The 23468-nt window shown below is 44.8% G+C and overlaps 1 non-coding gene across 1 annotated transcript; it reads right to left on the bottom strand.

The window, feature by feature from the left end:
- Window positions 1–20184: 20184 nt before the first annotated feature.
- On the bottom strand, window positions 20185–20256 carry TRNAM-CAU (transfer RNA methionine (anticodon CAU)). Its single transcript has one exon. It is a non-coding gene; the product is annotated as a tRNA-Met (tRNA).
- Between the last annotated feature and the right edge of the window lie 3212 nt (window positions 20257–23468).

Here is a 23468-nt window from a genome sequence, read left to right as displayed (position 1 = left end):
CCTAGCTTGTGGACCCCAGGTTGGGAACATAGCTTGTGGACCCCAGGTTGGGAACCTAGCTTGTGGACCCCAGGTTGAGAACCTAGCTTGTGGACCCCAGGTTGGGAACCTAGCTTGTGGACCCCCAGGTTGGGAGCCTAGCTTGTGGACCCCAGGTTGGGAATCTAGCTTGTGGACCCTAGGTTGAGAACCTAGCTTGTGGATCCCAGGTTGGGAACCTAGCTTGTGGACCCCAGGTTGGGAACCTAGCTTGTGGACCCCAGGTTGGGAACCTAGCTTGTGGACCCCAGGTTGGGAACCTAGCTTGTGGACCCCAGGTTGGGAACCTCTGCTGTTGATGATAAAGTAACTGTCAAAAATACAATTCTTTAGCTCTTTTATTGTTCCACAAACCACTTGCCTCACACTAAGCTTCTCTACCAGACACATGTTCTCTTTACACACACCAACAAATGTTAATGCTCGTTTTGTCTAACATACGACAAATTATAGAATAGTTATTGTAACAAGTTGGCAACTAAAACAGTCGCTGGAGCCGTCCAAACATCTAGTAAACAAATGAGTTCAGTCTAAGTTAGAAGTAATTTGCCAAAACAAAATGTTTAATAATAATGTTATATATAATATTATTAATTCTTGGGATGAGTACAAATAAATAAAGTTTACGTCTTTAAATATTTTAAAGACTGTACCTCTCTCAACCAGTTTAAGATAAAAACTAAGCACTACCTGATTAACTTCCTATAACCTACCTTACCCCTATAATGTCAACCCATGTCTGCTATTTATTTAAGCAATGCTGTTTGTCGACCAAATTGTATTTTTTGCTGTTATTCTGCAATGTTCCCCCCATTTTTATTTTTATTTGTTCTCAACACATTTTATACTTAAATCTCAATTAGTATTAAGTTTTAGTCTTTAGTGTTTTTCCTGCCCGAAACGCTTTGCGTAATAGTGGCTTTAGGCATTGTATGTACTAGCTCTATCTATAAATCCAACAACATGTTTGTATCTCACCTTGCATGTATGTACTTTACCTGAATAAACATTTGAATTTTGAATTTTTTATTTAGTGACATATATGTTATTGTCATATTTAACAAAGTTAACGGAAAGTTAGCAGTCATTCTGAATAGGGTTATGATATTGGAATTCAAGTTATATCGGTCTCATCGTGCAAAAAAAATTGGATCCTTCCTAAGGAAGGATCCAAATAGTAGTAAAATATGGTTATTTAATAAATGAATCTTACCAAAGTAATTCACAATTAGGGGCCTGATAGCTGAGTGGACAGCGCTTGGCATTCGTAGTCCTAAGGTTCCGGATTCGATCCCCAGTGGCGGCGGAAACAAATTTGCAAAGTTTCTTTAACCCTGATGCTTCTATTCACCAAGAAGTAAATACGTACCTGGGAGTTAGAGAGTTGCTATGGGTTGCTTCCTGGGGATGTGTAAGAAAAAGGAGGCATGGTCGAGGACTGGGCCGCGGGGATGCTAAGCCCCGAAATCATTTTAAGATAACCTCAAGATAACCTCACAATTACCACAAGATACCTCAAGACAAGCTCAACTATACAAAAACTCTACACTTTAGTCTGCAACATTCTGCAACATCGTGAGACTCTGCTGGACATAACATACACGCAATTAGGTAAATAAATGCCAAACTTCCCTTTGTGTTGTAAAGAAACTTTGCCGGAACTTATCACTCACAGGTGTTTGGCTTTACCAGTGACGCCTCCCTGAGGAGTGTGTTGCTGAGTGTTTGTTTGTGAAGGTGTTGCTGAGTGTTTGTGTAGGTGTTGCTGAGTGTTTGTTTGTGTAGGTGTTGCTGAGTGTTTGTTTGTGAAGGTGTTGCTGAATGTTTGTTTGTGAAGGTGTTGCTGAATGTGTGTTTGTGAAGGTGTTGCTGAATGTTTGTTTGTGAAGGTGTTGCTGAATGTTTGTTTGTGAAGGTGTTGCTGAATGTTTGTTTGTGAAGGTGTTGCTGAGTGTTTGTTTGTGAAGGTGTTGCTGAATGTTTGTGAAGGTGTTGCTGAGTGTTTGTTTGTGAAGGTGTTGCTGAGTGTTTGTTTGTGTAGGTGTTGCTGAATGTTTGTTTGTGAAGGTGTTGCTGAATGTGTGTTTGTGAAGGTGTTGCTGAATGTTTGTTTGTGAAGGTGTTGCTGAATGTTTGTTTGTGAAGGTGTTGCTGAATGTTTGTTTGTGAAGGTGTTGCTGAGTGTTTGTTTGTGAAGGTGTTGCTGAATGTTTGTGAAGGTGTTGCTGAGTGTTTGTTTGTGAAGGTGTTGCTGAATGTTTGTTTGTGTAGGTGTTGCTGAATGTTTGTTTGTGAAGGTGTTGCTGAGTGTGTGTTTGTGAAGTTGTTGCTGAATGTTTGTTTGTGAAGGTGTTGCTGAGTGTGTGTTTGTGAAGGTGTTGCTGAGTGTGTGTTTGTGAAGGTGTTGCTGAGTGTGTGTTTGTGAAGGTGTTGCTGAGTGTGTGTTTGTGAAGGTGTTGCTGAATGTTTGTTTGTGAAGGTGTTGCTGAGTGTGTGTTTGTGAAGGTGTTGCTGAGTGTGTGTTTGTGAAGGTGTTGCTGAGTGTGTGTTTGTGAAGGTGTTGCTGAATGTGTGTTTGTGAAGGTGTTGCTGAGTGTTTGTGAAGGTGTTGCTGAATGTTTGTTTGTGAAGGTGTTGCTGAGTGTGTGTTTGTGAAGGTGTTGCTGAATGTTTGTTTGTGAAGGTGTTGCTGAGTGTGTGTTTATGAAGGTGTTGCTGAGTGTGTGTTTGTGAAGGTGTTGCTGAGTGTGTGTTTGTGAAGGTGTTGCTGAATGTGTGTTTGTGAAGGTGTTGCTGAGTGTTTGTGAAGGTGTTGCTGAATGTTTGTTTGTGAAGGTGTTGCTGAGTGTGTGTTTATGAAGGTGTTGCTGAATGTTTGTTTGTGAAGGTGTTGCTGAGTGTGTGTTTGTGAAGGTGTTGCTGAATGTTTGTTTGTGAAGGTGTTGCTGAGTGTGTGTTTGTGAAGGTGTTGCTGAGTGTGTGTTTGTGAAGGTGTTGCTGAGTGTGTGTTTGTGAAGGTGTTGCTGAATGTTTGTGAAGGTGTTGCTGAGTGTTTGTTTGTGAAGGTGTTGCTGAATGTTTGTTTGTGTAGGTGTTGCTGAATGTTTGTTTGTGAAGGTGTTGCTGAATGTGTGTTTGTGAAGGTGTTGCTGAGTGTTTGTGAAGGTGTTGCTGAATGTTTGTTTGTGAAGGTGTTGCTGAGTGTGTGTTTGTGAAGGTGTTGCTGAGTGTGTGTTTGTGAAGGTGTTGCTGAGTGTGTGTTTGTGAAGGTGTTGCTGAATGTTTGTTTGTGAAGGTGTTGCTGAGTGTGTGTTTGTGAAGGTGTTGCTGAGTGTGTGTTTGTGAAGGTGTTGCTGAGTGTTTGTTTGTGAAGGTGTTGCTGAATGTGTGTTTGTGAAGGGGTTGCTGAGTGTGTGTTTGTGAAGGTGTTGCTGAGTGTGTGTTTGTGAAGGTGTTGCTGAATGTTTGTTTGTGAAGGTGTTGCTGAATGTGTGTTTGTGAAGGTGTTGCTGAATGTGTGTTTGTGAAGGTGTTGCTGAGTGTTTGTTTGTGAAGGTGTTGCTGAATGTTTGTGAAGGTGTTGCTGAGTGTTTGTTTGTGAAGGTGTTGCTGAATGTTTGTTTGTGAAGGTGTTGCTGAATGTGTGTTTGTGAAGGTGTTGCTGAATGTGTGTTTGTGAAGGTGTTGCTGAGTGTTTGTTTGTGAAGGTGTTGCTGAATGTTTGTTTGTGAAGGTGTTGCTGAGTGTTTGTTTGTGTAGGTGTTGCTGAATGTTTGTTTGTGAAGGTGTTGCTGAATGTTTGTTTGTGAAAGTGTTGCTGAATGTTTGTTTGTGTAGGTGTTGCTGAGTGTGTGTGAAGGTGTTGCTGAATGTTTGTTTGTGAAGGTGTTGCTGAGTGTTTGTTTGTGAAGGTGTTGCTGAATGTGTGTTTGTGAATATGTTGCATAATAATTGTTTGTGAAAGAGTGTCATAGTGCAGGTGTGCGCGTGTGTGTTAGGGGTGTTGGGGTGTTAGGCTGCACTAGAGTGGAGAGACGGCAAGTGGCAGTGTCTCCACCATCCACCACAACCACCTGAGGCTACCTTATGGATTACTGGCGGCCAGGAGATCCACCATCCACCACAACCACCTGAGGCTACCTTATGGATTACTGGCGGCCAGGAGATCCACCATCCACCACAACCACCTGAGGCTACCTTATGGATTACTGGCGGCCAGGAGATCCACCATCCACCACAACCACCTGAGGCTACCTTATGGATTAATGGCGGCCAGGAGATCCACCATCCACCACAACCACCTGAGGCTACCTTATGGATTACTGGCGGCCAGGAGATCCACCATCCACCACAACCACCTGAGGCAACCTTATGGATTACTGGCGGCCAGGAGATCCACCATCCACCACAACCACCTGAGGCTACCTTATGGATTAATGGCGGCCAGGAGATCCACCATCCACCACAACCACCTGAGGCTTCCTTATGGATTACTGGCGGCCAGGAGATCCACCATCCACCACAACCACCTGAGGCTACCTTATGGATTACTGGCGGCCAGGAGATCCACCATCCACTACAACCATAGTGGAGCTCTACCAGCACCATGGCGGCTGCTCCTGCCTGGACGGGGGGAGCACCTTTGCCACAACACCTTGTTGCAAGGTAAGATTACCATTCACTCTGACCATCAATACTCTCGCCAGTACTTTGTTCTCACAGCTGTTTTATCACACCATTGCTAATACCTCACCAGTATTAGCATTGTTGCTAATACTGTGAGGTAGTCAATAACATTTGGTTCATTTGTTCTTCATTAGCTTTAGTTCCAGTACTGACATTAAGGACTATCTTACAGGGAACTATCCACAGTCTCTGTACCTAAAGCCTATTAATTCCACTGACGTCAATGAGATAATCCTTTCCCTTAAAACCAAGTCTGGTGCCCTTGAGGAGATACCAACTTTAATCTACAAAAAAGCCTCCAGATCTTTAGCCCCTGCTATTGCTTTGCTCTTCAACAAGTCACTTGAACTCCAAACCTTTCCAGATATTCTAAAAAAAGCGAGAGTAACGCCTGTCCACAAATGTGGTGATCTCACAGATGTTAACAACTACAGACCTATATCAATCCTGCCAAACTTGTCAAAAATTTTTGAAAAACTAATCTATAAGCAGCTTTACTCATATCTAGCCAAACTCAATATACTTAGCCCTTGCCAATATGGCTTCAGGTCCCAAAAAAGCACTAACGATGCACTTATTAGTATGCTTAACTCGATTCATACAGCTCTTGATAAAAATGAGTTCCCTGTTGGGTTATTTGTGGACCTGCGTAAAGCTTTCGATACTGTCAACCACCAAAACCTTCTTCTTAAATTACATCATTATGGTGTCAGAGGACACTCCCTTCAATACCTCAAACCCTACCTTACTGACAGGCTCCAATGTGTTTCTGTGAATAATACAATTTCTCCCACCCTACCCATCAACATTGGTGTTCCCCAGGGCAGCATACTTGGCCCTCTCCTCTTTCTCATCTACATTAATGATCTTCCAAATGCCTCCCAACACCTCAAACCAATTCTATTTGCTGATGACACAACCTTCATTTACTCCAGTCCTGATCCCCTTGCTCTAAATGCCACAGTAAATACTGAGCTAAATAAAGTCCATCTGTGGCTAACTGCCAACAAACTCACCCTTAACATTGACAAAACTTTCTATATTCTGTTTGGCAATAAATCCTCTAATCAAATAAATCTCAAAATAAACAATACCCAAATTTGTAACAAATTAGATGGCAAATTCCTTGGCATTCTCATTGACCACAAGCTGAATTTCCAGGGACACATTCTAAACATATCAAAAAAAGTTTAAAAAACTGTGGGCATTCTTTCTAAGATCAGATATTATGTACCACGCCCTGCCCTGGTGACTCTCTATTACTCCCTTATCTATCCATATCTCAACTATGGTATTTGTGCTTGGGGCTCTACTACCCAAAATCACTTACGTCCTCTAATTACTCAACACAAAGCTGCTATTAGGACAATATCCAATTCTGGCCCCAGACATCACTCGGTACCCCTACTCAAATCTCTGAATATGTTAGACATTAAGTCACTGCACATTCTCTCATGTGTATTATACATATATAAAACGCTAAACTATAATGCCAATCCTGATCTCAAAAGCTTCATAGAAGGTTGTAACAGAACCCATGAGCACCACACCAGAAATAAATACAGTTTTGATATTCCTAGAGTACGACTTAATCAAACCAGAAATGCTCTACAAATCAAGGGGCCCAGAATGTGGAATGACCTTCCCAACCATGTTAAAGACTGTACCTCTCTCAACCAGTTTAAATTAAAAAAGAAGCTATACCTAATAAATTCCCTGTAACCTACCTTACCCATCTGTTGTCAACCCATGTATGTTTTTTTTTTTTTTCAAATCAACGCTGTTTGAATGTAATTTTCTGTAATAATTTGTAATTGTATTTGTGCTGCTTTTTCAACAATGTTCCCCCCTCTTTTACCTCTATTTTTATTTGTACTCAACACATTTTATTCTTTTTACCCATTAGTTTTAAGCTTTAGTCATTAGTGTTTTTTCCTGCCCGAAACGCTTTGCGTAATAGTGGCTTTAGGCATTGTATGTACTAGCTCTATCTATAAAGCCAACAAACATTGTAAAATTTCTTTATGTATGTACCTTTACCTAAATAAAAATTATTATTATTATTAATATTATTATTATAGTTGTGACTACCTAATATTAACTGGTTATGACTGCTGGCAAGCCGCCAGGAACGAACTCCTGGCACGCCACCAGGAACTCCTGGCAAGCCAACAGGAACTCCTGGCAAGCCACCAGGAACTCCTGGCAAGCCAACAGGAACTCCTGGCAAGCCAACAGGAACTCCTGGCAAGCCACCAGTAACGAACTCCTGGCAAGCCACCAGTAACGAACTCCTGGCAAGCCAACAGGAACTCCTGGCAAGCCACCAGTAACGAACTCCTGGCAAGCCACCAGGAACTCCTGGCAAGCCAACAGGAACTCCTGGCAAGCCACCAGTAACGAACTCCTGGCACGCCACCAGGAACTCCTGGCAAGCCACCAGTAACGAACTCCTGACAAGCCACCAGGAACTCCTGGCAAGCCACCAGGAACTCCTGGCAAGCCAACAGGAACTCCTGGCAAGCCACCAGTAACGAACTCCTGGCAAGCCACCAGGAACTCCTGGCAAGCCAACAGGAACTCCTGGCAAGCCACCAGTAACGAACTCCTGGCAAGCCACCAGGAACTCCTGGCAAGCCACCAGGAACTCCTGGCAAGCCAACAGGAACTCCTGGCAAGCCACCAGTAACGAACTCCTGGCAAGCCACCAGGAACTCCTGGCAAGCCACCAGGAACTCCTGGCAAGCCACCAGGAACAAACTCCTGGCAAGCCACCAGGAACAAACTCCTGGCAAGCCACCAGGAACAAACTCCTGGCAAGCCACCAGGAACAAACTCCTGGCAAGCCACCAGGATCTCCTGGCAAGCCACCAGGAACTCCTGGCAAGCCACCAGGAACTCCTGGCAAGCCAACAGGAACGAGTAAGCTTCAATTAATGATATTAATCACCTTTCTTATTGTCATATCTGCCACATGTTGTTATTGTCTTTCTACAGTGTAAACTTTTCGCAGGTAAAAATTGTGGCGAAAGGAAATATTAGCAGCATCTTAACTGGTTTACCATGATCCGTGACGACGCCATTAGGCTCCTGGGGCCAGATTCACGAAGCAGTTACGCAAGTACTTACGAACATCTTTTCTCAATCTTTGGCGGCTTTGTTTATAGTTATTAAACAGTTAATGAGCTCCGAAGCACCAGGAGACTGTTTATAACAATAACAACAGTTAATTGGGTCATTGTTGTCATTGTTTTCCATGGTGAACTGTGTGAGAAGGGTTTTAGTTGACATTGTATTCTATGATGTATTGTGTAAGGAGGGTCATTGTATTCAATGGTGTATTGTGTGAGAAGAGTCATTGTATACCATGGAGTATTGTGTGAGTAGGGTTATTGTTGTCATTGTATTCAATGGAGTATTGTGTGAGAAGAGTCATTGCCCGAAACGCTTTGCGTAATAGTGGCTTTAGGCATTGTATGTACTAGCTCTTATCTATAAAGCCAACAAACTTTGTAAAATCTCTTTATGTATGTACCTTTGCCTAAATAAAAATTATTATAAATTATTATTATTATTATTGTATACCATGGAGTATTGTGTGAGTAGGGTTATTGTTGTCATTGTATTCAATAGAGTATTGTGTGAGAAGAGTCATTGCATACCATGGAGTATTGTGTGAGAAGGGTTATTGTTGTCATTATATTCAATGGAGTATTGTGTGAGAAGGGTCTTTGTTGTCATTGTATTTCATTGTGTGTTGTGTGAGAGGAGCCATTGTATTCCATGGTGTATTGTGTGAGAAGGATCATTGTTGTCATTGTATTCCATGTTGTATTGTGTGAGAAGAGTCATTGTATTCCATTATATTCCATGGTGTATTGTGTGAGAAGGGTCATTGTATTCTATTGTATGCATTGGTGTATTGTGTGAGAAGGGTCATTGTTGTCATTGTATTCTATGGTGTATTGTGTGAGAAGGGGCATTGTTGTCATTGTATTCCATGGTGTATTGTGTGAGAAGGGTCATTGTATTCCATGGTGTATTATATGACAAGGGTCATTGTTGTCATTGTAATCCATGGTGTATTGTGTGAGAAGGGTCATTGTTGCCATTGTATTCCATGGTGTATTGTGTGAGAAGGGTAATTGATGTCATTGTATTCCATGGTGTATTGTGTGAGAAGGGTCATTGTATTCCATGGTGTATTATATGACAAGGGTCATTGTATTCCATGGTGTATTGTGTGAGAAGGGTCATTGTATTCCATGGTGTGTTATATGACAAGGGTCATTGTTGTCATTGTATTCCATGGTGTATTGTGTGAGAAGGGTCATTGTTGTCATTGTATTCCATGGTGTATTTGTACCATAGCCTAAAACAGCCACAAAGACTTGTTTATTTCATAATAACCTTTGATATAATTTCCACTCTTTTAATGTACAATTAGTCCAGTAATCTTATCATAGTGGTTTGTCGTTCACCTTTGTACCAAATATTCTGGATCTTGCCAATATTCATTAACTGAATGTCTATTTAATGAGAGTATTCTTTGTCCAACTTGTTTCATGGAAAGTAAGTAAGTAATTATCAAAAGAAGGCACCAAACCGGGAAGGCTATGTAGCACCATCAAATACGCAAAATAATCAGAGGGCGCTAAATATCACCAAGGATGCCAATACGAGAACAAAAACGCATAAGGCGAACGATATCAAAAGTATCCGAGTCACCAAGAATTCTATCGAGGGACAGGTGACCGCGAGGGGCGGTCGGAAAGCAAGACACACGCTCGTCCTGGAAGTCAGGACATTCAAGAAGGACATGCACGACCGTAAGAGGGACAATGCAACTAGGACAATAAGGAGCAGGGCGGCGCTCCATCAAGTGACCATGGGTTAAGCGAGTATGGCCAATACGCAACCTCGCCAGAGCTGTTTCCCACCGCCGGTTACGGTGGAAGGAGGACGGCCACGAGGAAACACAACATTTAAGAGTATGTAGCTTGTTACCAGTAACAGACAACCAAGAAGCCTGCCAACGGGTAAGGACTGAGGAATGGATAACCGGGTAAAAGTCGGAATACGGAATGCCTTTACGAGAGATGGGACAAGAACGGACAGCTTCCTTGGCGGCAGCATCCACACGCTCATTTAAAGACACACCAATATGGCTGGGAACCCAACAAAACTCAACCGACTTAAATTTACTGTGAACGAGAAACAGCCAATGCTGGATCTCGACAACTACTGGATGAACCGGATTAAAGGACCCGAGAGCCATGAGGGCACTACGAGAGTCAACAACAACCACAAAGGAAGACTGACAACGAGAAAGCAGGAGACGAAGAGCATAGAGAATAGCATAAAGTTCCGCTGTAAAGATGCTAGTCTCCGGAGGCAAGCGACACATATAAGTGCGATCAGGAAAAACAACAGAGTAGCCAACATCGTCCGCTGACTTAGACCCATCGGTGAAGACAGAAACGGAGCGGGAGTGAGAAGAAAAGTGCTCGAGGAAAAGGCGTTTGAGAACCGTAGGAGGGGTAAAAGCTTTAGTGATACGGGTCAAGGATGTACAAAACCGCGGAAGAGGGACCCTCCACGGGGGCAAAGAAGGAACAACACGAGGAGAAACATCAGAAATACGAATGGAAAGAGAATCCTGTAGGCGAGATAACCGGACAGAAAGAGGGAGGTGGTGAAGAGGAACAGGAACCGCAGGAGGGGTAAAAGTTAAAGCACGACAGAGGCGAGAGGAAGGATGTTGCTAGGACGGCGCAAGATAGCGAAGACAGTAGCGATCATGGCGGTCCTGGAGAGACAGGAAGCCAGTGTCAACATACAAGCTAAGGATGGGAGTCGAACGAAAGGCACCAGAACTGAGGCGCAACCCAGTATGGTGCAAAGCATCAAGACGGCGAAGAGTAGAAGGAGAAGCAGACGAGTAAGCAGGGCAACCATAATCGAGCTTAGACAGGACGAGAGAGGAATGTAAAGCAAGGAGAGTGCGCCTATCTGCCCCCCAAGAAGTATGGGACAAGACCCGAAGGAGGGTAAGGGCCTTAGAGCACTCAACACGGAGGTAAGAGATATGGGGAGACCAAGACAAACGAGTGTCAAGGAATAACCCCAAAAGCTTCGCGGAATCTTTGTATTCAAGGGGATGACCATAAAGTGACAAAGAGGGACGAAGAACAACCCGTTTCCGCGTAAAAGTCATGGCACAAGTCTTAGAAGTAGAGAACTTGAAGCCATGACCTGTGGCCCAAGACGACACGGCATCAATTGCAAGTTGAAGCCGGCGTTGAAGGAGAGGCGAATCATCACCCTGACAACAAAGGGTAAGATCATCGACATAGAGAGCGGAGAAGACACCAGAAGGAAGAGAGGAAAGAAGACCATTGAGGGCAACCAGAAAAAGAGTAGTGCTCAGAACACTACCCTGGGGCACACCTTCGTATTGCTGAAAAGAGGGAGAGAGAGCGGTACCAAGGCGCACCCGAAAGGAACGACGAGAGAGGAAGCTGCGGAGAAAGAGAGGGAGATGACCACGAAGGCCAAAAGAATGAAGTTGAGATAGGATATGATAACGCCAAGTGGTGTCGTAAGCCTTTTCTAGGTCAAAAAGGACGGCAACAACGGAGGTCTTCGCAGCAAAAGCAGTACGAATATAGACCTCCAAGTTCACCAGGACATCTGTCGTGCTGCGGCACTTGCGGAAACCAAATTGAGAAGGGGAGAGGAGGTGATGGTGTTCCAGGAACCACATCAGACGAACGTTAACCATACGTTCAAAGAGTTTGCAGACACAACTTGTGAGAGCAATAGGGCGAAAGTCCTTAGGGGAAGTACCCAGAGACCCCGGTTTGCGAACAGGGAGGACAACGGCATCGAGCCAGTCCTCAGGGACTGACGACGACTCCCAGATCCGATTATACAGACCCAGTAAATACTGAGACGTGCTCGGAGGGAGATGGCGAAGCATCTCATAATGAATACCATCGGAGCCCGCCGCCGTAGAACCGCAGAGGGCCAGGGCAGAACGAAGTTCAGAGAGAGAGAAGGGATCATTATAGGGAAGCTGAAGATGAGTGCAGAAATCTAAAGGACGAGACTCAAGGACAGGTTTACGAAGAAGGAAAGATTGGGGAAGATGAAGACCAGAGCTAACAGAAGAAAAGTGGGAACCCAGTTCGGAAGCGACCTTCAACGGGTCCGCCACAAGAGTATCATGGAGGTGAAGGACCGGTGAAACATCGGGAACGAACTTACCCGCTATCTTGCGGATACGCTTCCAGATCTGGGCCAGAGGGGTTTCGGACGTAATTGTTGAGACATAAGATGCCCAACATTCACGTTTAGCCGTACGGATGGCCCTACGGGTCACCGCACTCGCTTTCCGAAAGAAAAGAAAAGAATCGGTCGTCTGCCTACGGCGGTGCCTCTTCCAGGCTGCACGCTTACAGCGGACAGCCCGAGCACAGTCCGCATTCCACCAGGGAACGCACTTCCGTGGACCCCGAGAGGAAGAGCGAGGAATAGAGCGGAGGGCAGCGTTGAAGACAGTGTCATGAAAAATGAGGAGAGCGCGAGAAAGAGGCAGAAGGGAGAGGTCAGAGAGAGCAGCACTGAGGGTAAATAGGGTCCAGTCTGCCTTAGCAAACTGCCACCTAGGGAAAGAGAGGGAAGGGCGAAAAGAGAAAAAGGAAACAAGGATGGGGAAATGATCACTTCCATGGAGGTCATCAAGAACCTGCCACGTGAAATCTAAGTAAAGAGAAGAAGAGCAGAGAGAAAGATCAAGACAAGAAAGGGTGCGAGTCCGAGAGTTCAAATGAGTGGGCTCACCAGAATTCAGAAGAGACAGGGAAGAAGAGAGGAGAAACGGCTCAAGGAGGCGACCCCGGGTATTCCTCAGAACGTCACCCCAAAGAGAATGACGACAATTGAAGTCACCCAGCAGGAGCACAGGCTCCGACAAGGAGTCTAGGAGATGTTTCAAATCAGGAAGAGAGAGCGGGACACTCGGGGGGAGATAAATGGAACAAACTGTGTACCATTTCCCCACAAAGATACGAGCAGCAGAACAATGGAGAGGCGAAGGAAAAAGTAAAGGAACAAAGGGAACATCAGCCCGAATCAAGAGAGCAGAAGAATTAGAAGCCCCAGCAATGGCCGGGGGGGGGGGGGGGGGAGAGAGAAAGGAATAGCCACGAAAACGACCAGGACGAGCTCCAAGCATTGGCTCCTGGAGACAGACACAAAGGGGCGAAAACCGCAAAATCAGAAGTTGGAGTTCGAGGAAATTGGCGTAATAATCTCGAACGTTCCATTGAAGAATGGACAACGACGAGAAGAGAAAGGACAAAAACAGAGAACAAGGAAGAAACAAAGGCGAAAGAGCAACAGAGCACGTTAAAGAATATCAGGGTCGGGATCAGGGTCAGCAAAGTCAGGGTTAGGGGGCATGGGTAAACTGAGCAAAGACGGAGGGAAGGAAACGGGAGAACAGATCAGAGGTGGGCGGGTAGGGTCCGGAGGAGGAGGAGGAGGAAGAGGAGGAGACAACGGAGAGGAGCAGTCAAGGACAGCAGCAGGAAGAGGGGGAGTAGAAAGAGGGGAGCACACCCCAGCAAGAGCAGCAACCGAAAGGGAAGCAGGGACCAAAGAAACCTCCATAGCAGGAACAGGGGGCGCAAGCACTGAAACGGGAGGGGAAGGAGCAACAGAGCCAGAAGGAGGAGCTGAGGAAGAAAGCGAAGCCTTCTTACCCGCCGGGGAAGAGGAAGGAGAGGAGCCAGGCTTACGCTTCTGACTTAAAGAGACCGGTGTCCCAGCAACTACGTACCGGGCAACGGATTCCAGTGTCTCAACAGGAGAAGCCGAACGAGAGCACACACGACGGCCGTTAGGAGAGCGATGGACATCCGCCCGCACCGACAGGCGGTGGGGAGAGCCAATAGATGGAGGAAGAGGATGGGAAGGAGGATCAGAGGGGGACGAGGAAGAAGACACAGAAGACACGACAGACCGGGTAGAAGGAAGGGGAACCCCAGACAGAGGACCAGGAGGAGGATCCTTCGGGAGAGAACCCAAAGGAACAGAGGAGGGGGCAGTGGGCGCATCAGGGTCCAAGGCCCGGAAACGGTTGTGAGTCTGAGGAAGGCGGGAAGGACGAGGAGAGGAAGAGCGCAACACGCGAGCATAAGAGATATTAGCATAAGGCGGGAGCCGGCGAACCTGGCGCCTCGCCTCAGGAAAAGATAAACGCTCCCGGTGCTTCAGGTTGAGGACGGCTGCCTCAAGCTTGTAATGGACACACGCACGGGAGAAGGTAGGATGGGCCTCACCGCAGTTGAGGCAACGAGCCTGGGGAGAAGTGCACTCCGACTTAGAGTGACCTTCGCCACCACTCAAAGGACAGAGAGAGACAGTCCCGGAGCAGCGGAGGGCACCATGCCCAAACCTCCAGCACTTGTTGCAGAGCCGAGGAGAAGGAATGTACTCCTGGACAGAGCACCTGGCACCAGCAAGAATGACAGAGGGTGGAAGGGTTCTACCATCAGAGGTAATCTTCACAACCCGGAGGGGTTGACGGCGACTACCACGAGGGGGACGAGTAAACGTGTCCACCTGGAGAATAGAATGGCCCTGGGCAGCGAGGATATGTCGAATATCGTCGTGGCAGTCGCGCAGGTCCCGAACACCGGTCGCAACATGGGGCGGGAGCAAAATAGTGCCAACACTGGCATTCAACTGAGCGTTCTTCGAGACCCGAACGGGGGTCTCGCCAAGGCAGGATAAGGCAGCCAAGCGGGAAGCAGCATCCTGAGAAGGAGCAGCAACGACACGTGTACCGAGACGAGTGGGGTTGAAAGTAATGGAGGCATCCACGGAATCAATGAGATGTCGATGGAGGGAGAAATCGTCAGGAGGCGCAGAATCAAGAGGGAGGAGATCAAAATATTTGGCCCACGAAGCGGGACCAAACAAGGCTTGATAGGTAGCAGAACTGGAAGGAATCGAGCGAGGGTGGCCGTGACGAGGACGGCGGTGAGAACCCCCAGAGAGAGAGGGGTTAAAAGGCGCAGTAGTTACAACTAGAGAAGGAGCCGCGCCAGGGGACGAGGTAGTCACCACTGGGGGCTTGGGGCTCGACCCAACCACAGAGGAGGGAGGGGAGCCAGGGGAAGGAGTCAGAGAGGCCAAAGGAGGAGCAAGGTCGGGGCCCAATGCAGCGGAGGCTACAGAGCCCGGTCTTCCAATACGGACCGACTCGGGGGCTTGGTCGCCCACCCCACGAGCCTGAGAAGGTAAACCAGAAGAAGCCGAAACAGGGGTTATCATCTTGACGAAAAGAAGAATTCATTCACGAATGTGCCCCCACACCCACCATGGAGCCACAATTAGAGGCAGGACACCCAACAAGAAGCTATCGCCGATCTTGTCGGGGCCTCCTAGGGGTGCGTCGTGAGTATACGCCCCACAAACGCCACCTTAAGAAACCGACAGTCCGTCGAGATCGGGTTAAGTGACGAAAGGGGGATTGACAATAAAAGGTTCCCCTCGCTCTCGACGTCGGGTACTACAGTTCTGCGGGTGCAAGAGTATGCCTCCTCAAGCACCCGGGCGTCAAAATAGAAGAAGTCCAAGGGAAGAACCAGAACGAGCAAAAGGTCGGCAGGAATCGGCAAGCAGATAGGAGAAGAAGGGGGAGAAAAACGAAACAGAAGGAAAAGGAAAAGATGCCCAGCAGGATTGGAGAGGACGGCAGCAGGAGCACAAGGCTAGAAAAGGACAGAGGACTGTTCCAAGGAGCATCACACTCCGGCAGCCGCCCACTAAGCCCCCACACGGCGACAACGAGCTGAGCGGGGAGGGGGTGAGGGGGGTTTCATGGAAAGAGCGAGTCAAATTGACATCATTCAGTTACCTTCTTTACAGTTAGGGGCCTGGCGGCTGAGTGGACAGCGCTTGGCATTCATAGTCCTAAGGTTCTGGGTTCGATCCCCGGCGAAGGCGGAAACAAATGGATAGAGTTTATTTCACCCTGATGCCTCTGTTCACCTAGCAGTAACTAGGTACCTGGGAGTTAGACAGCTGCTACGGGCCTCTTCCTGGGGATGTGTAACAAAAAAAGAGTACTGGTCGAGGACCGGGCCGCAGGGACGCTAAGTCCCGAAATCATCTCAAGATAGCCTCAAGATAGAAGATAACCACCAGGAGGTGCTTCAGTTCGGGTTATTTTGTATATAATATTTCAAATATGGCCATTTATGTTTATCTAATATTAACTGGTTATGACTCATGGCAAGCCGCCAGGAACGAGTAAGCTTCGATTAATGATAATAATCACATTTCTTATTGTCATATCTGCCACATGTTGTTGTTATTGTCTTTCTACAGTGTAAACTTTTGGCAGGTAAAAATTGTGGCGAAAGGAAATATTGGCAGCATCTTAACTGGTTTACCATGATTCGTGACTACGCCATTAGGCTCCTGGGGCCAGATTCACGAAGCAGTTACGCAAGCACTTACGAACGTGTACATCTTTTCTCAGTCTTTGCCAGCTTTGTTTACAAATATTAATAGAATCTTTATGATAGAGAAATTACTTGTTTCCACTAACTTATATAATATTTATAATATTAGCTGCGGTAATTATGGTAATATTATAGTAATTAGTTAAGCCATTATGGTAATATTTAAGGTAAATACATGAATATTCCTTTTATATACAGAGGAAGTATGTATATTCCTATAAATATGTTACGGGATTCATTACATAATTGATTATATTTTTATATTGATGCTAGAGAGGAATTAAGAAATCCAGAATGAGATCCTGCCTATGAACGAATATCTACTTGTCCACAAACAAAAATATTCAGACATAACATAACTGCTTTCACACAAGTTGTGAGCTTTGTAAAGCATCGGACTAGCGTGTTGTGATGTTTCAATATAAGAATGAGTTATTGTGAGAGTTGCAACACAGAAATTAGTTGTGAGTGTTGCAACACATGAATGATGTGATATTGTCGCAGCACAGAAATATTGTGTTGCAACATAGGACTAACATATTTGCTGTGAATGTTACAACATAAAAATACTATACCGGGAGTGATGCATCATGTTATTTATGTGTTGCAATGCTGCAACAATCACCACATATTATCCCTGTGTTGCATCACTCAAACCCCCTTATTCTGTGTTGCAACTCTCGCAACACGTTGTACTGGTCCGTTGCAACATACACAACACGTTATTTCTGTATTACAACGTTGCAACAGTCACAAAACATTATTACTGTGTTTCAACGTTCAAAACACTTTATTTCTGCGTTGCATTATTCACAACACTTCTGTTCTGAAGTGCAACACTCACAACATGTCACCCCTGAGTTGCAACACTCACAACGGGTTATTTGTGCGGTGCAACTCTCACAACACGCTAATCTTGTGTTGCAATGATGTAACAACACTCCCAATCTATAATGTATGCGCGCAACACTTCCAGAACGTCATTTCTGTGTTGCACTACTCACAAAATGTCATTTATGTGTTGTAACACTCACAACACGTTATTCCTGTGTTGCATCGCTGCATCACTCACAACATGTTATTGCTGTGTTTCAACACTCATAAGACGTTAGCAATGTGATGCAACACTCAACTCGTTTTACCATCAAGCATTAAACGTTGTATTCTTGCACCATATTAATTGTTCATTGCTAATATGTAAATTACAAATGATAAGAGATTGAAAAGATAAATAAAATGTGATGGAAAAATAACTAAGATATAAATTGATTTATATAAAATAATTAAATAATCAAATACAAAACGGGAAAGAATAAATTATATGCTTATGAATTGTTATTAAAGATGGTTAAGTGTATAAATACAGGTGATAAAGTATCTAAAAATGTGAATGGATAAATATATACATGATGATTAAAGTACTAATTTATATGTGATAAATACATACGTAAAATGTGCTGGAATAGATTAATAAAAAGTGAATAAATATTAAAGGGGGATTAAATAGATGAAAAAATAGGATTTAATAATTATAACTATGTATTATTTGGGTTAAATATGAAAAAAGGAAGAATTTGATTGTTAGAGGTCGAACTGGTGACCACGTGAACACCGGGTCCAACTGGTGACCGCGTGAACACCGGGTCCAACTGGTGACCGCGTGAACACCGGGTCCAACTGGTGACCGCGTGAACACCGGGTCCAACTGGTGACAGCGTGAACACCGGGTCCAACTGGTGACCGCGTGAACACCGGGACCAACTGGTGACAGCGTGAACACCGGGTCCAACTGGTGACCGCGTGAACACCGGGTCCAACTGGTGACAGCGTGAACACCGGGTCCAACTGGTGACCGCGTGAACACCGGGACCAACTGGTGACCGCGTGAACACCGGGTCCAACTGGTGACAGCGTGAACACCGGGTCCAACTGGTGACAGCGTGAACACCGGGTCCAACTGGTGACAGCGTGAACACCGGGTCCAACTGGTGACCGCGTGAACACCGGGTCCAACTGGTGACCGCGTGAACACCGGGACCAACTGGTGACCGCGTGAACACCGGGTCCAACTGGTGACTGCGTGAACACCGGGTCCAACTGGTGACAGCGTGAACACCGGGTCCAACTGGTGACCGCGTGAACACCGGGACCAACTGGTGACCGCGTGAACACCGGGTCCAACTGGTGACAGCGTGAACACCGGGTCCAACTGGTGACAGCGTGAACACCGGGTCCAACTGGTGACCGCGGGAACACCGGGTCCAACTGGTGACCGCGTGAACACCGGGTCCAACTGGTGACCGCGTGAACACCGGGTCCAACTGGTGACCGCGTGAACACCGGGTCCAACTGGTGACTGCGTGAACACCGGGTCCAACTGGTGACCGCGTGAACACCGGGTCCAACTGGTGACCGCGGGAACACCGGGTCCAACTGGTGACCGCGTGAACACCGGGTCCGACCTCCCAGTCTGGCCACGACTCTTCCTGCTTAATGAAGAACTCAACAGTCATACATTCATCCACTTCATCATACATCATCAACTGACAACTGAGGCGTGAGAAGGAGAAAGTCGGGAAGGAAAATTAATCTTTATGAGAAGAGGATGTAAGGTAAGGTAAGGAAATGATGAGGTGAAAGCGCCAGGCCAGTATGAATATATAACACTGGGAAGGGACATTAGGATGGGCTGGGATGTGAGGATGGAGTGAAGGAACGGTGCTCAACCTCTTGGACCATCGGGGATCGAACGCTGACCCTGCAAGAATCAAAAGTATGGAGTGGAAAAACGGTGCCCAATCACTTGGACATTCGGGGATCCAAGCAGTAATGATCCAAGCTTACTTCATTTTGTAATGAAGTAAGGGCGAAGAGGTAGAACGGCTTATTGACAGAGCTCGGGTGCATGGGGGGAATTGTGTAAAATCCTGGTTTGTGTCTCGGAGAGGCTGCAGGATCCAAGTATGATCAGTAGAACTTGTGGTTGCAATTCTTTTACCATGTCGTAGCTCAGTCGATTAAGGCAGCGTCTGGGATGCTATCGGACGTAGGTTTGAACCCTCGTCACGGACCTTGTGGATTTGTTCATTTGATGCATCACGCTATTGTGATTTCTGTGTGTAATCTATGTAGGAGCTTATGATATATTAATAGCAGTGCTTATAAGCAACACATCCATCCTCCATCGTACATATATTGATGTAATGGACAATTGGATAGTAGAATTTGGTATTATTGAATTTGGATAAACCGGCAAAGGTTCCGTCAAATCAAATCAAATGTTTATTCAGGTAAAGTACATACATACAAGGTGAGATACAAACATGTTGTTGGATTTATAGATAGAGCTTGTACATACAATGTCTAAAGCCACTATTACGCAAAGCGTTTCGGGCAAGGTTGGCCCGAACCTTTGTATTTGTTTCTCATAAAACCTAACGTAACTTACCATCCAAGGTCTAATACATGCTGAGGCCAAATATAGTACATATATGTTATACTAGGCCTTGGAATATATCTGTTTGATTTTAGCTATACTTTTTCCGAACTATAAGGTGAATACAGGTAGTACCAAATTCTACTATGTAATTGTCCATTACGTCAATATTTAATTTATATGTTCGGTGCTCTACACAGTTACAAAATGTACGGAGAATGGATTGCATTTATTAAAGATATAAACATTTCATTTTGTTTTTGTTTTTTGAGATATATACAAGAGTTGTTACATTCTTGTACAGCCACTAGTACGCGTAGCATTTCGGGCAGGTCCCTGGAATACGATCCCCGTCGCGAAGAATCGTTGTTACAACCAAGTACGCATTTTACTGCTGAGTTAAACAGAGGCTACAGTTAAGGATTTGCGCCCAGTAAATCCTCCCCGGCCATTTGGGGTGTTATGGTAGGAAAAATTAGACTGTAGCAGAGCGTAGTTTCGATCTACGGACCTCTGGGTTATGGGCCCAGCACGCTTCCACTGCGCCACTCTGCTCCACAATACATACTTATATGACCCTCAATATAATAATTACTATAATGTAGTATTAACATATTACAAAATAGCATAAGTTTTATGATTTAATAAATATTGTCAATACACTTTGTTATTAATTTTAGGTCTTTGAAGGGAAGGGAAGGGAAGGGAACTATCAGGGGGAAAGCGTCAAGCCATTACAACTATATAGCACTGGGAAGGGGTCAGGATAAGGATTTGGGATGGGACGGGGGGAAGGAATGGCACCCAACCACTTGGACGGTCGGGGATTGAACGCCGACCTGAAAGAAGCGAGACCGTCGCCCTACCGTCCGACCCAAGTGGTTGGACACTTGGAGTTTATTTCAATGGATTATGAACACAAACATTTAAAAGACAAATGTTTCCGCCCGGGATCGAACCGGGGACCTTGCGCGTGTGAGGCGCAAGTGATAACCACTACACTACGGAAACCTGAAGTATAGTGACCTGTTATTATATGGACCAAATCCGGTTAATTGATACCGAAGATGCACATAGTTTTTCTTCAGCGATATAATATGATCAAAACACATTGCTTGAGTAATTATATAAATTAAACAAGGTTTAATAACGAAAATAGAGAGAAAATCCTGTTTTATGTGTGTACGGCGTGTGTGACGTCACGATAACATGAGAGGTTTAGTTTAGTTTAGTTCACTTATTATGCACCCCATACCCATCTTGTGGGAGGTAGTGGAAGGGGTTACAGAGGCACATAATGGGCTCAGGGACTGAACCCCACAATTCACTTAGCTAAGCAAGCGTCAATCTTGATAAGCTAGTTAAAAAATTCAGTATAAGTCGTCACATCATAAATGGGTTCGTGATTGACCACCAAGTACAGTTTTAAAATTAAGCAACTGACATATGTGGAGAGCTAGTGTCACAATTTCCTGCCCGAAACGCTTTGCGTAATAGTGGCTTTAGGCATTGTATGTACTAGCTCCATCTATAAATCGATCAAATTATGTAAAATTTCTTGAATGTATGTACCTTACCTGAATAAACATTTTATTATTTTATTGAATTGATATGTTTGTCCTGCACAACGCCCTCCCCTCCAGTGGGCAGCGGTGGATAGCTTACAATCACTTTGGTACTACCTACAGTTAGCAAACTGGGGATATTTGGCAAAAATATCTGGTAGCAGATCATTCTGAATTAAATATTTACACATCTCTGAAACATTTGTTATAGGAAGCAGGAAAAAGTGATATTAGGGCTTCAGAGAGCGGGAGGAAGCAGTAGGAAGTATTTTTAAGGCTTCAGAGAGCAGGAGCCAGTGGTAGGAAGCAATAGGAAGTATTTGTAAGGTATGTGCTTCATGAGGAAACAGGAGGGAATATTTTTAAGGCTTCAGAGAGCGGGAGGAAGTGGGAGGTAGCAGAAGGAAGTATTAATAGGGTTTCAGAGATCGGGAGCGAGCAGGATGAAGTATTTTTATATGTTCAGAGAGTGGTAGGAAGTGTTACTAGAGCTTCAGAGAGCGGGAGAAAGCAGGAGGAAGTGATATTAGGACTTTCGATGGCGGGAGCGAGCGGTAAGAAGCAGGAGGAAATATTTGTAAGGTTTTAGAGAGCGTAGCCTCCGTAACACAGTTGGTTAGCGAACAAATGTTTCTCGCTGTAGGGCTCTCACCATGTCAGTTGCTTAATTTAGAAACTGTACTTGTTGGCGGTCTCGAGCCCATTGTTGATGTGATGATGTGCATTGAATTTTGTAACTCTCAGCAAGATTAACTTGCTCAGCTAAATGAATTGTGGGGTTCAGTCCCTGAGCCCATTATGTGCTTCTGTAACTCTTCCCACTACCGCCCACAGGACGGGTATGGGGTGCATATTTATTTATTTATTTATTTTATTTATTTATGCATATACAAGAATGTACATAAGGAATGTGAGGATACAAATATGGTAATTACAGTCTTGTAAAGCCACTAGCACGCGCAGCGTTTCGGGCAGGTCCTTAATCTAAGAAAATTTTAAGGAGGTAAATACTTGCAAAATTATAGACAAAAAATGATAACAGATTACATGAAATGAAAAAAAAGATGAGAGAAAATTGTAGGTACAGTATATTAAAGCACATAGGTAGCTAAGATTGATTGCAATGACAGCTTGAATGGTAGTTGACAAAAAAATTGGTAGGCATAATACAGCAGAAACAATATAAGATTGGTTGCAATGACAGCTTGAATGGTAGTTGACAAAAATTGGTAGTCACAATACAGCATATGGCTAGCACATAAAAGAAGACAGCAATGAACACAATGATAAGGTTGTTTGAAATTACATAAAAATTAGGAGATTGGGTAACACTAGGTACAGAGCAAATTTAAAGCTCAGTGTAGGAAACTAAGAAGATGAAGTTAGGTACTTTTTGGTTTTGCTTTTAAATAAGGCAAAAGTTTTACAGTTTTTCAATTCACTAGGGAGTGAGTTCCATAAACTAGGTCCCTTAATTTACATAGAGTGTTTACACAGATTAAGTTTGACCCTGGGGATATCAAAGAGATATTTATTTCTGGTGTGGTGATAATGGGTCCTATTACATCTGTCCAGGGAGAGTTTCAGAGTTCAGAGTTCAGAGTTCATATTAAATGAACTAAACTATAAACTAGGGTTATCCTATGGAATTGTCTAACTGGCGAAGTCGTTAAATACCAAGATATTACCTCAGTTCAAAATCCAAATAGAAACAGTCCTCATGAACCATGGGGGGGGGGGCCTTTGACAAGCCGATGGCTTCCACTATCCGTCGAGGACACGAGAGACAGGTAAATTCAGGTACAAATCTCCCACGTTCGTTATTGCAAATCTCCCACGTTCGTTATTGTGCCTTTATTTTTTTAACATATAGCTAGCTCAATCTGTAATTTGTAATTACTTATATTGAAGGGGGTAGCAAGACACTGCTATGTACCTACATTTGTAATATAAAAACATTATTAATACATTAAATCAATTTCGTAGCAGAGCGTAGTTACGATCTACGGACCTCTGGGTTATGGGCCCAGCACGCTTCCACTGCGCCACTCTGCTGCTCATATTATTTGGACGATACATTTTATACATCTTTTATAATATTATAATTGGTAATATTTTCTTCATAAATAAAAGTATCAGTGTTTCTGCGCAGTAACGCACCAATACGTACTGATCTTGCGCATGGGATGCGCACATCATTGC

This window comes from Procambarus clarkii, unplaced genomic scaffold, assembly GCF_040958095.1.
Source record: "Procambarus clarkii isolate CNS0578487 unplaced genomic scaffold, FALCON_Pclarkii_2.0 HiC_scaffold_257, whole genome shotgun sequence".
NCBI lineage: Eukaryota > Metazoa > Arthropoda > Malacostraca > Decapoda > Cambaridae > Procambarus > Procambarus clarkii.
The sequence above is the reverse complement of the archived record's forward strand: the minus strand, read 5'-3'. Positions and strand labels throughout refer to the sequence as shown.